At 44.9% G+C, this 9,982-nt stretch overlaps 1 protein-coding gene and 1 long non-coding RNA gene across 2 annotated transcripts in view; one reads left to right on the plus strand and one right to left on the minus strand.

Moving 5' to 3' along the window:
- Nup153 (nucleoporin 153) overlaps nucleotides 1-5,076 on the minus strand; it is a 63,837-nt gene extending 58,761 nt beyond the window's left edge. Inside the window, exon 1 of the mRNA XM_021180145.2 lies at nucleotides 5,010-5,076. The gene's annotated coding sequence lies outside the window, so the exon portion shown is untranslated. The remainder of the gene's footprint in view (nucleotides 1-5,009) is intronic.
- Nucleotides 4,531-9,625, plus strand: LOC115029076. Its single transcript, XR_003834633.1, has 2 exons — nucleotides 4,531-4,576; nucleotides 9,507-9,625. It is a non-coding gene; the product is annotated as an uncharacterized LOC115029076 (long non-coding RNA).
- The last annotated feature ends 357 nt before the right edge of the window (nucleotides 9,626-9,982 follow it).

Raw genomic sequence — 9,982 nt, forward strand, 5'->3', positions numbered from 1 at the left:
TCTTCAGACACACCAGAAGAGGGCATCAGATCTCATTACAGATGGTTGTGAGCCACCATGTGGTTGCTGGGATTTGAACTCTGGACCTTTGGAAGAGTAGTCAGCGCTCTTAACCACTGAGCCACCTCTCCAGCCCCTTGTATTTCTATCCTTAATGTGACACAGGTGCATTACTGGTGACTTGGAATTATCACTAAGGTGTTTAATGTATGGATATTTTGCATGTTTAATGGAAATTCAGCTCTTGTAGATGAAATAATGACCAAATGTACAATACCAATCTCATCCTGATGCTGAAGGCAGGTATTGAACCACCAGCTGGGACTAAGTGATTTATTGGGGCTAGGAGATAGCTCAGCGGTTAAGAGCAGCTCCTGCTTTTGCAGAGGACACAGGTTCAATTCCCAGCAACCACATGACAGCTTATGACCATCTCTAACTTTAGTTCAAGGGGCTCCTCTCTGACCTTTGTGGGCAACCAGGCACACATGTAATGCACGTACATACGTGTACGTAAAACACTCATAAAACAAAATGAATGAATCTAATTTTTTAAAAAAGAAAACTCTTGAGAACCCATAGGTTTTTAGTCTTAGTGATTGCTATGCTCATCCATAAACTTGTAAAACAGCCTCTGTCCACACAATGCGCTGAAACTTAGCACTGCCAGAATTCTCTAAAAGTTTAATGTGATGCGCTAAACCAGTCACTAGCACTTAACACTAAAATACTAATCACCTATAAATACTAACACAGTATGGATTCCATGCCAATAGACAAACTGTCTCCTGGCTCGGTTCAATTTTACTGTCTATAAAACACTAATCATCAGCTATATTAGAAAACTGGACTCATCATTAACATTGGGAGTAGAAATCTATGTCATTCCCAGATTTCAGTCTGCCAACCCTAAGATACCAAGGTTCTCGATTTTTGTGGGGGCAGGGGTTAGGTTAGGTTGGTGCTTAGGTTAAATCCAGCATGCTAGGCAAGCTCTTTACTACTAGGCTCCACCCCAGCCCTAGGAGACTGTTTAAAATGTTGTATGTGTATAATACAGGGTTAGAGTGGGTAGAAGATACAAGCACATCACCGTGCATGGGGAGGTCACAGAACAACCTTCGGGAGTCACGTCTCTCCTTCCACCTCCCCATAGCTTCTGAGATGAAACTCTGGTCTTCAGGGCCGCCCAGCTACTGTCTTTTGTGGTTGTTTCATCTTATAAGTTTACAAACAAATTTTGTTTGACCACGTATTTGTTGGGGGGCTGAGGGGGAGGAACTATAGAGGCCAGAAGAGGGCATCAGCTCTCCTGAACACAGACTTACAGGCAGTTGTGAGTTGCCCAAAGTAGGAAGTGGGGATTGTACTTGGGTCCTTTGCAAGAGCAGCAAGTGCTCTTAAGTTGTCCTGTCCGCTACTTTACTTTCTGAGACAGTCTCTTCCTAGGTCGCCTGCCCAGGCTTGGCTAGAGCTCACCATCCTCTTCCTGCCTCAGCCTTTGGAGTGAGACCAGAGATGTTCACTGCCATGCTTAGCTCAAGGTCTTCCTTTTCAAGATCATTTTACATATGGGTATGGCAGTGAATCTACAGCACACATCACCATCACCACCCAAACAAAACCATTGGAAACCATTCATTCAGCTTCAACGGTGAGTTTGGCCCTCTTGGACCTTGCCTACTGATCAAAACACTGGTAAATATGCTGGGCCAACACCATCTGCCCACTCAGGGTCCACTCAACCAGAATCATTTTGACAGGATCAGATATCTTATAGTACAGTGAGTCTGCAAAGCACTGTTTAAGTCAGGCTTGGTGGTCACCTCTGCAATCCCAGCACTCGGATTACAGAGGAAAGGGGTTGACTCAATATGGAGGCCAACCTGGGCTACTCCCAAGAAAGAACCTGTCTTTAAATTAAACACACTCACACAAACCACTATTTTAGAAATAAGCTCTATCAGCAAAATAAGCACTGGTAAAGATGCCAGGGATTTAACCCACAGCCTCACACTTCCTCAGCAAGCACACTACCAAGTACACTCCCCAGCTCTTTAAGCCTAGGTATTTAAAAAACACTTTACTAGTTCCCAAGTACCCTTCTTTATTATATATATTTTAAAAAAGTTTCTTTACATTATGACACAGGAAACAATGGAGATAAACTAAACCCTAAACAAAAACACCAAGCAAAGAGAAATTCCGAAAAGGAACAGTAGAGTGGGGCTCAGAGCTTCCTCTGTCTGACACTGGGACAACATCACTCTTTAAATGTTTGTTTATTATTTTAAGTTATGTGTTTACATCTGTGGGGAGGGGAGCACCTAAGCACAAGTACTGATAAAGGCCAGAGGTATTGGATGTCCTGGGGCTGGAGTTACAGGGTCTTGTGAGCCACCTGCGGTGGGTGCTAGAGATTAAACTTGAGCCCCCTAGAAAGCAGTCCATGCTTTTAACCACTGAGCAAACCTCCTCAATTTTTTGAGACAGGGTTTCTCTTTGTATCTCTGGCCGTTCTGGAACTCCTGTAGACTAGGCTGGCTTCAAACTCAGATCTGCCTTCCTCTGCTTTCTGAGTGCTGGGCTTAAAGGTGTGCCTTACTCTCTCCCTAACTCTCATTTGAAGGAAAGTCAGCAAGCAGGCACTTTAGAAGGGAACAGGCTTGGGGTTGAATTAGCATCTAATATCCAGAATGCTAGCTGAGAAGTCTGACCACTTGGAACAAAATCTACAGGATTCTCTTTTCAGACTATAATAAGAGATGGCAGTAGCTTTCTACTGGAGAAATCAGAAGGCCAGTTAGTGAAGTCGTCAATATGCAGATACAGAATTTTCTCCCAAAATTACTTCTGGAAAAATTCTAGAATCCATTATAACTGTAATGGGCTCCGTGGCTTAAAAAAAATCCCTGAAACTGGTCATCGACGAATAAGGCACTTGTTGCCAAACCTGAGGCTTTAAGTTCAGTTCCCAGGACCCACATTCAAATCACCCACATGTGCTATAGCATGCATGAGCCCATGTTCATATATGCACAGTTACACACACATAAGTAAATACAATTTAAAAGTTAAATATTCTTTTTTTTTTTTTATTTGGTTTTTCGAGACAGGGTTTCTCTGTGTAGCCCTGGCTGTCCTGGCACTCACTTTGTAGACCAGGCTGGCCTCGAACTCAGAAATCCGNTGTAGACCAGGCTGGCCTCGAACTCAGAAATCCGCCTGCCTCTGCCTCCCGAGTGCTGGGATTAAAGGCGTGCGCCACCACGCCCGGCTAAATATTCTTTCTACAATGCACCTACAGTTCTTGGACTCTTCAACAGGAGACACCTAAGAAGCTGTTGAACACACACTCCAAAAAAAAAAAAAAAAGAAAAAAGAAAAAGAAAAAATAAATAAATAAAGAAAGAAAGACTGGAAAGAAGGAAGGAAGAAACCTTATTAAAGGGCCCATCTACATCTCCCCTTATTTAGGCCAAGAATAAACACGTTTGCTTATAAGAACAGTTAGGAAAATGCCAATATAATGAGATAACAAAAGTTATCTCTTCCTAAGGTAGGCTTTAGGATGTTAGCCCACAGCTAAAGAAGTGGTGCGCTGTTTTTCCTCTTTACTTCCTATTTGGTAAGTTTCCCCTTTGCACAGAGTAAGCAGAAACTGACCCACGTCTTAGTTCTCTTCCATGGATTCTTTCTTTAAAAGCAAATACACAGTGAATGGGCTGAGATGAAGTTTGGAATTAGGGTGCTTAGGGCATTCTCTCTGACCATGGGTGGCACATTGATCAACTCCAACAGCTGTCTACACGTGACAGCCAAGTAAGAGGAGTTTAACCCAACACCTATGAGTGTCCCTGGAGCTTCGACGCCGCAGTAGGAGATCGCGAGCTACCAAATGCATGGTCCTTCAAAATCAAGGAGCAGACCACAGAAAGAACTTTCCAAACCAAAGCAAAGTGGGGTGAAACTGGGATCCTGCACTCAGTGTTCAGCAGGCAGGATCAGTATTCCCAAGCAGACTAAAGGCAAAGACAGCCCCTGAGAGGAAGCGAGGTAAACACCCCGCCCCAGTTAAGGGGAGAGATGTCTTTAAACCACACATGAACAGGAAACAGAAAGTAAAAACATTCAAGCACACCAGACGCTCTGCCACACCACAGACACTTCCCAGCCCCTAAACAGACTTGAAAACATAAACAACTAGGTCTTGTTCACACGCTTGGCTATAAAATGTCGCCCCCCTCCGGGAATCTGCAGTGACTTGTAAGGGGTCCCCCAAGAGAAGCACGTGAGCAACTGCTGTAAGTTAAACCCCCTCCCCTCAGCGGAGGCACTGCCAGCATCGCTGAATTTAGGTCCGTGCTTGCTAATACCTGAGTGTGATTGCCATTCTCCGCCCTACTCCAGAGTCTAAGCTGAGTGGTAGCGTTTCTACAAAGATGTAGTGATCTGTGCCCAAGACAAAGGAGGCAACTTTGTAAAAGGGCACCCGGGAGGTCACCAGGGCGGGGTCCCACTCTGGTCTTCCTGCATGTCTGCGAGTGAGTGTGTGTCTCCCTCCGTTCCTCCGCAGGTGGGTCCGCCCTACTCAGCTCTGCATCCCTGTCCTCTCTGCTCCTTCTCTCAAGGCTTGGTTTGGGTTTCCCCACTTTATTTTCCCTATCGCTAACTTGAATAGAAGGTCGTTTGAAGAACTACTTAAAAATGAAACGGAGAAATTTCTGGAAACTTTCTGTGCGGGCTGCAAGGTAAAACAACAACACAAAGCACTGCAGATCTGCCTCAGAGCCACACCAGAGAGGCTGGCTCCTGCGGTTAAGTGTCTCTGGCAAGTTTTGGAGGAAATCTCCCTCGGGCTGCAAGCAATACAGAAAGGCTTCCGGAGCGGTGGCAGAGAGCAGAGAGGAAGGCTGAGGTGAAAACACTGAATTCTGAAGGAGTCCCCACTAGCCATTCTGAAAAACGCACCCTCAAACTGTGCCTGGTCCACGGGAACTCTGACTCACCGTAGGTCGCAGCTACTCCTCCATAAGTCAGTCTTGGCAGTCCAGGTTGGCTGCTTGGTGACCGAGATTCAAAAGCTGCCTGCTGAGCAAACAAATGAAAGGAACCAGGAGTGAACTGTGGCAGCAGTGGTGTTCCCCGCAGGCTGGGTGTCATTTACCAGTCTCATCAATAATGAAGGATTGATAAATAATCCATTGCAAAGAAAGGACCCTCCTATTGTCACCTCGTATTTCCCATCTTTTTACAACCATGGTGCCAGATGTCAATTGGATAAATTAAGTGAGGGTTTAATTTTATTTACATTTACTTTTGACTATACATTTATTTAGTTTACTTTTACTATATGATTATTTATTTATTTATTTAGTGTGTGTGTGTGTGTGTGTGTGTGTGTGTGTGTGTGTGTGTGTGTGTGTCAAGGAACTCATGTAGAAGTCAGAGGACAACTTGCCAGACGGGATTGAACTCAAATAGTCAGGCTTGGCAGCAGGCTCCTTTGCCCTCTAACCTATCTCCCTGGCCCACATATTTATTGAATGGATGAATGTATATTTATACAAAAGTGTTTTATTTACTTCCTTCTGCAAGCTTTGTTTATTCCCCTTTGTTTGTTTGTTTGTTTGTTTTCAAAACATGCTTTCTCTGTGTATACTTGTCTGTCCTGGAACTCACTCTGTGGACCAGGCTGGCCTAGACCTCAGAGAGCAGCCTGCCCTGCTGGGATCAAAGGCATGTGCCACCACCACTTGGCAATTTGTTTTTCCTGAGGCAAGGTCTCCCAGGGATGGCCTAGAACTCATTGTGTCGCCAGGTTAGTTTTCAAACTTAACAACAACCCTACTGCCTCAGCTCACTGAGCTCTGAGATTATAAATGTGAGCAACAATGCCCAGCTTCCTGGGTTTTTTTTGTTTTGTTTTGTTTTGTTTTGTTTTGTTTTGTTTTTTGGTTTTTNGAGACAGGGTTTCTCTGTGTAGTCCTGGCTGTCCTGGAACTCACTNTGTAGACCAGGCTGGCCTCGAACTCAGAAATCCACCTGCCTCTGCCTCCCAAGTGCTGGGATTAAAGGCGTGTGCCACCACTGCCCGGATCCCAGCTTCCTGTTTTACACACAACATTTTCCTGTGCGTTTTGAAAGACGACTGAACATTAAAGTTGGCAAGATTATCTTTCACTGTTAGAACATTTAATATTTTAATCCCTCTTCCATCTGTGCCCACGCACATGGGCACACACACAGACACACGTTCACACTCGGTGCTAGGGCTCATACACAGGGCCCTGTACATACAAGGTAAATGCTACAGTACTGAGCCACACCTCCATTGCCACCCTTTCCTTGGAAACACAAATGTCCCCAGGCTGTGTACGAATTGCTGTGTCAGTGGCAAACAGTAAGTGCCCCCTCCATTTTTGTAATCGGATCAACACCGCTTTCCCCAAGTGACTATACCACATTAAGAACTGTACCCTAAAGGCAGAAATAGATGTTCCGTACTTGAAAACATAGTTTGGGGCTGGGGATATAGTCTGATAGTATCGTGCTTGCCGAGTAAGCACAGGACCCCGGGTTTAATCCCTTAGGGACACTTACAAATAAGGTTAGTAATAGAGACTTTCAGTCTAGCGTTCCACCAGTATTTGCTATGTCCCAGCCATATGTTCTCTATGTAGAATCACAAAGATAGCATAGGTCCTTCTGTTCATGACAAAGGGTCATACTGTTAACTTTATTTTTACTTGGATTAAATATGTAAACACATACGTTCCTTGTAGAGATATGTGACTTTTTCTGTGCGTATTTTCTATTTTTATCATTTTATAAGATGATTTAATATTTATTTTTTCCAGAACAGCCAGGGTGATATAGAGAGACCTTGTATTTTGTTTTTTTTAAAGATTTATTTATTTATTTTATGTATATGAGAACTGTAGCTGTCTCAGACAGACACACGCATCAGATCCCATTACAGATGGTTGTGAACCACCATGTGGTTGCTGGGAATTGAACTCAGGACCTCTGGAAGAGCAGTCAGGGCTCTTAACCACTGAGCCATCTCTCCAGTCCCAGAGACCCTGTCTTTCAAACAGTGACATTTATTTTATTTCATATTATACGAGGGTTTGTCTGCATTTATATCTGTGTACCATGTGCATACCTCGTGCCCACAAAGGCTAGAAAGGGGCACCGGATGCCCTGCACCTGGAGTCACAGACAATTGGGAGCCACCATAGCAGGTGCTAAGGAGACAGTCAACCTTTTTGTTGTTGCTGCTGCTGTTTTGTTCTGTGAATATTTTAGCTTTACATGTTTTATTTTATGCATATGAATGCTTCCCTCCTGCATGTACATACGTGTACCACATATATCCTACACGCGTGTCCTCAAAAGTCAGAAGCGTGCACTGCATCCATAGAACTGGACTTACAGATGTTTGTAAGCTACCACGTGGGTTACTGGCCATTGTAACAGGGTCCTCCTTGAGAGTAACCAATGCTCTTTACCACAGAGCCATCTGTCCAGCCCCTCTACCTTGTGTTTTGAGACTGAATCTCTCCCTGAGCTGTGGCTCGCCCATTTGATGAGACTGGCTACCCAGCCAAGTCCCAAGGATCCATGTTTTTATTTTATTTATTTATTTATTTATTTATATTTATTTTTGGTTTTTCACGTGCCCCGACTATCCTGGAACTCACTTTGTAGACCAGGCTGGCCTCAAACTCAGAAATCCACCTGCCTCTGCCTCCCAAGTGCTGGGATTAAAGGCATGCGCCACCACTGCCCGGCTTAGTTTTCTTTTCTTTCTCCTTCATATTGGTCCTTCATGTGGGTCCTTATGCTTATGAGGAAGGCACTCTGCCAAATGAGCCACCTCACTAGCTCCAGGAGATCTGTTTTTTAAATAAACCTCTCAAATGTTTTTGCTCATGTACTCCGTTCCCCGGGTCCTCTGGTCTCGTTACGAGTATGGCTCCAGCAGATCTCCCTTCTCCCTCACATCCTCTGTCTTTTTTGCCTTTCACTCCTTCTTCCCTTCATCCATTCCTTCCTAAGGGGTAGCATCCAGGAAAAAAAAAATATCCCTGAACGGGATCAGAATCTTGAGACGTCTGTCTCTATCTTTCAAAGAAAGGACAACTCAGGCCAAACGAATGTGGGCAGAGCTGGCTATTATTAGCTGTTTTTTTCCAGTCCTTATTAGATCATCCCCTTAGTCTCCTGTCCATGTTCCAAGAGTATCACATTTTAAATTGTGTGTGTGTGTGTGTTATGATGCACCTTGGAACATGTATAAAGGTCAGAGGTTGACTTGCAGCATTAGCTCTCTCCACTGTGGGTGTCCTGATGTCAGACTCGGAAGGAGTAACTTCTGCCCACTGAGCCATGCCACTGGCCCCCATGGCGTGTGCCTGTGTTTGTATGTGTACCTGCACAAGTGTAGTTCTCTTCCTCTAGGGCTTCCTACCTTATTTCTTGAGACAGGGATTCTTCACAGGGTCTGGACTCATTGATTCAGACAGACTAGCTGGCCAGTGAGCCCCAGGCCCCCTCCTGCGTCTCTCCCCCCCCCCCCCCCCCCCCGGGCTAGGATAATGGGCACACGCCACTGCTCCTTGCTTTTCACATAGTGGCAGGCAATCCAAACTCAGAGTCCTCTCAACTCCCCTTTTACTTTTGGTTTTGAGGCAGGTCTAGAACTTGCTGTGTAGCCTGGGTAAACCTTGAACCTCCTGATCAGCCTCATAAACCCACTGGGAGTATAGATATGTGGCACCACATTGACTCCCTGAGCCAAATATGAATATTACCTATGACTCAGCATCCCAAGACCGTCCCAGAACGAATGTCAAATATGAAACTATTCCCTAGAGACACACACATTGTTTCATTCTTAGAGAAAATGACCTGGATAAATAACCTGTTTACTCCAGGTTTGGTAACACTTAAAAAAAATGACTCTAGCAAATTATATATGGACCCAAAGTGCTCAGTTTCAAAGTAAGATAGTTTTTAGACTACTTGTATTAATTTGCTTAAGGTTGTATCAGCCCTCCTCACTTTGAGCCCACCAGTCTCCTGGGACTCTAGCTAAGTAGGGTATGCCAGGCTGTCTGTGTCTCCTCCCCACAACCCGTTTTATTCCAAAGGAGGTTGGGAAACTTGTACTGCTTTGGAACCCGTAAGAGCCCATCTAAATGGATACTGGATAAACCAACTGAAAACCATTCCCAAGCCATGGCTGGGCAGACTCATCCCTGGGGACGGTTGTTGACGTTGACAGAGACCAGTTGTGTCTATTGACTTGATTTTGCCGCCCAGGGAGTGTTATTGTGACATCAGAATAGGGCACATTAACAAAGCCAAGGTTGGGGTGACTGCAGGTGGTCAGGCTGAGTGGGGGGTGCAGGTGGAGACGTAGGCTAATGCTAATGTCTTCCTATATTTGAAGAACTATTCGGCTCTAGGCTTGTGCCTTGTCTTTTCCTTTAACACAGATAAAGTGCCAGTGCCTCTGTCAAGATGATTGACTGATCAGGAAGTGTTGGAACTGATGCCGGCTGTCTACAGAGCACTCTCCTGCACGTTATAAATAAAGAGCGTCCTCCTAAGTGGAGTGCGGTGGCTTTTATTTCTCTGAAAGCTTAGTATAGAGATGAAGGAGGTACAAAAGAAATAGTGGACTTGACAGGTTGAAAGGAGTGATGGAGCTCTCTTAGGCCAGCCCTGGACCTGCGGATGGGTCTCTGCACTTCCCCTCTAAGTAAAAGGCATGTTGATTGGGCTTTATTCCATCTGGAAATGGAGATGTTTGATCCTGTTGCTGTTGGTGGGGTGTGTGTATGTATAGACCCTGTTACTAACAGGACAAAAGAAGGTCACACCAGACAGTCCACTTTGGGCTACTACTACTACTCCCTGGTGAGCCTGGGTACCTCCAGCCTCCAGGGATTTTCACTTCCAGGAGATTTTA

This window comes from Mus caroli, chromosome 13 (genome assembly GCF_900094665.2).
Source record: "Mus caroli chromosome 13, CAROLI_EIJ_v1.1, whole genome shotgun sequence".
Classification (NCBI taxonomy): Eukaryota; Metazoa; Chordata; class Mammalia; order Rodentia; family Muridae; genus Mus; species Mus caroli.